The 3262-nt window shown below is 39.7% G+C and overlaps 1 pseudogene; it reads right to left on the bottom strand.

The window, feature by feature from the left end:
- Positions 1-542: 542 nt before the first annotated feature.
- LOC102923205 (14-3-3 protein eta-like) lies at positions 543-1290 on the bottom strand (annotated as a pseudogene).
- Between the last annotated feature and the right edge of the window lie 1972 nt (positions 1291-3262).

A 3262-nucleotide genomic window follows, 5' to 3' on the forward strand; every position in this document is an offset into this window, starting at 1 on the left:
GAATGAAGATATGCACACATCACAATTTAAAGAGGCACAGCAAGAGCAGCTGAAAGCTCGTGTTATAAAGCTGATGATAAAGGAGCAAGGTGGTGCTGTGTCAGTTTCCATTAGCTGAAGGAAAGGGTAAGAGGGTCACTTTCATTTGTGCATGCACAAATTGCACTGGTTTACAGATCACTATCAGCTTGTTTTAAATAGCAGCTATAGCCTGTGTTGCTTAATTCTCGTTTCTTCCCTGTTCAGTTACAGTCACCTGCATTTGCCACAGATCAACAGACAAAAATAAAATACCTCATTCAGAACACACTTCTCTGCATGATTTAAAAAGGGAGTGCCCTGTGGCTCAAAGCAACCATCAGCCCAGCAAATTCCCATGATGGTTTTTCTGAAACTGCTTCCAGAAGGGACAGGAGGGCAGATATGAACAGTTGGGCTGCCAACCCAGATAGGTTTAGCATTATCTATAGTGATTGTGAGGAGGAAGAATCAGGGAAGATGGGGGTGGTGGGTGAAGGAAGGGTCAGGGTCTTCAAGGGTCTTCAGTTGCCTTTGCCTGCTTCTTCATCCTATTGGTTGCTTGTCCAGAGGTGAGGTTGTCTCGCAGCAGCTGCATTATGAGAGTGTTTAGTCCTTATAGGAATCCTCTTTTAATGTGTCCAGCTTAGCTATGGCACCATCAAAGTTTGTTTGGCTAAGAGTCAGGCCTACTCTGTTGCATTCTGGCTCTCATAGTAGGACAGAAAAATCGAGGGCCATGCCATGCCAAACAGGGTATGTTGGCTGCATGTGCTCTTTGTTGATTTTGAAGGCTTCCTTATACTAGTCCTCAAAAGCTTCAGCCACACTCTTTTTCTTCTCCCCAGAAGTTACCTCTGCCAAGTAGCAGTAGTAATTGCCCTTCATTTTTCAGGTAGTACACTTGGCTTTCATACAGGAAATCATTGTAGATCTTGTCGAGGAACTTGATGAGGAAGCAGAGTCAAGACAGCATTACAAACTGTCTCCAGCTCTTTCCAGTCTTCTGGTAAGCTTTAACTCTAACTTGTGTACATGTCTATGTGTCATGTTTTTTTTTTCTTTTTTTTTTCTTTTCTCATTGCTTCTAAGGACCTTGCAGGAAGATCGCCTGGCACTAACTTCATTATTGTAGACCACGGAGAGGAGATTTAGATCTTCATTAGATAGAGGTGCATTCAGCTCTGTCACCATCTTAATGGCAGAGGCCATGTGTTAGCTCTGCTAGCTCCACCAGGCACACTGCTGCAGCAGCTGCTCTTTGTCCCTCATGTCACCCTTGACGTGGCTTCATCTCAGCATTCCGTCCAGTGGCCTTCAACCATAGCATCATGAGGATATATGTCAGAACTTACTTGTCTAAAAATAATGGACATGAAAATCTCTTTTCCAATAATGAATATCAGACAGGACTATAAGTCTGACACAAACATGGATATTCCATGTGATTAAACGCCTCCATCAGCTAAATACTGTCAGAATGTAGAGGAAAGGGAAGAATGGGTGGGTCAGTGGAATGTGGTTGTCAGCTTATAGAGAAACCAGGACTATAGCAGCATCTACTAGATCCTCATCTCCATTCCTCACTCCCACATACAACCCTCTTGGTTTTTTTTATGCAGAACATTGATGGTGGCTTAATTTATATAGAGTTCTAATCCCAAAATACCTGGACTAGCCATGCCTTTGATACAATGACTGACAAGACATTCCTGTGGTTTATACTGATGCACTATTTATGTAAAATAATAGGAGTAGGTAGAATTATGAATGGATCTGCTTCTTCAGAATTATTACTTGCCACCCAAAAGACTGCTTTTTGCTTCAGTTTGGTAGGAACAAAATGATAAAAATCAGAAGTTGAGAGATGTGCTGGAATTATTGTCTGGCACCAGATGGTAGTAACTTCACAGGGAAAGCAACTGCATTTCTCTAGCTGTGACTGCATTTCTCAAGGCCACAGCTTCCAGAAGCACTGCTACCTTCCCCATCTATCTGTTCATATAGTTGGATACCACAGACTTTATACACAAGTGTCTGTTTATGTGTATACCAGTCCTTGTTAATTAATTTGCATGTCTTCATAAATAGTTCTGCATCGTTTCAGTTATTTCTGTTCATATAGTTGGATACCACAGACTTCATACACAAGTGTCTGTCTATGTGTGTAACAGTCCTTGATAATTACTTTGCATGTCTTCATAAAGAGTTCTGAATCTGACTAACTAGTCACTGACATTAAAAGCTCCCTAAAAACAAACAAGAAAACAAAAACATAAGAACTCATTAGAAAGACAGGTACAAAAAATAAAGAATTTAAAATAAAATACATATCTGGACATGCCAGGTTACACCTATAATCCCATTACCTGACTCACAGAGACAGAAAGATAGCAAGTTCCAAGATACTGTGGGCTACATAGTTGATTTTAGCCCAGCCTCAGCTACAGAGTAAGACTTTCCCTCAAAAGACTCAGGTGAAGAAACCTGAGAGCTATAGGATCATTTTGTTTATTTAAGTTAATAAATATTACTTATGACCAATTTAAAGTATAGGGTGTTTCTAAGAGGCATCTTTTCATTCATGTCTTAGAACTCATTAGTACATTCTTATATTACAAGAATTCATGATTCCCTTGGTCTTTTTGTTCCCTTTCAAAGTGCTGAGGCTTTAAATTTCTACTCAAGAGCCAGGAAGCAAGATGGGGCTATTAGATTTAGCATCATATATTTTCCCAAGCGGAATACACAGCACTTGTTTAATATGTATGCAGCCCGTTTTAGACTGTAATCTCTTTTCAGTTATTTATACCACTGACGGGCTTTAGATTCTCATTTCTGACACTATAATTTAATGGTGTGACACAAGCCTCAGATTTACAGCTTCACTCCTAGCCCTAGAGTCTCACTCAGATTCTCTCCAATGCAGTGATTTGGGGAAGTCTCAGAAGGGGATTTCCTCAAAGTTCTTTTTTTTTTTCCACAATGAATTTTTGAACATTCATTGTTGGTGCCCCCCCCCTTTGGAGAGATATCCTTAACCCATGTTTTTATGGTGCATTTTGTAGCCCTTGATTTTTCAAAATTGACTTTCCAGATATTTGTTGGATATTTAAGATGATCATATATAAAATATTTACTCTATGTGTGTCCTTTTTTTTTTTTGTAAAAATGGGCATAAATACCTCCTTCCTGAGGTTCTTGTTAGGAGTAGGTGGGTTTTTAACTTAACACATTGAAATCA

Source organism: Peromyscus maniculatus, chromosome 1 (genome assembly GCF_049852395.1).
Source record: "Peromyscus maniculatus bairdii isolate BWxNUB_F1_BW_parent chromosome 1, HU_Pman_BW_mat_3.1, whole genome shotgun sequence".
Taxonomy (NCBI): Eukaryota; Metazoa; Chordata; class Mammalia; order Rodentia; family Cricetidae; genus Peromyscus; species Peromyscus maniculatus.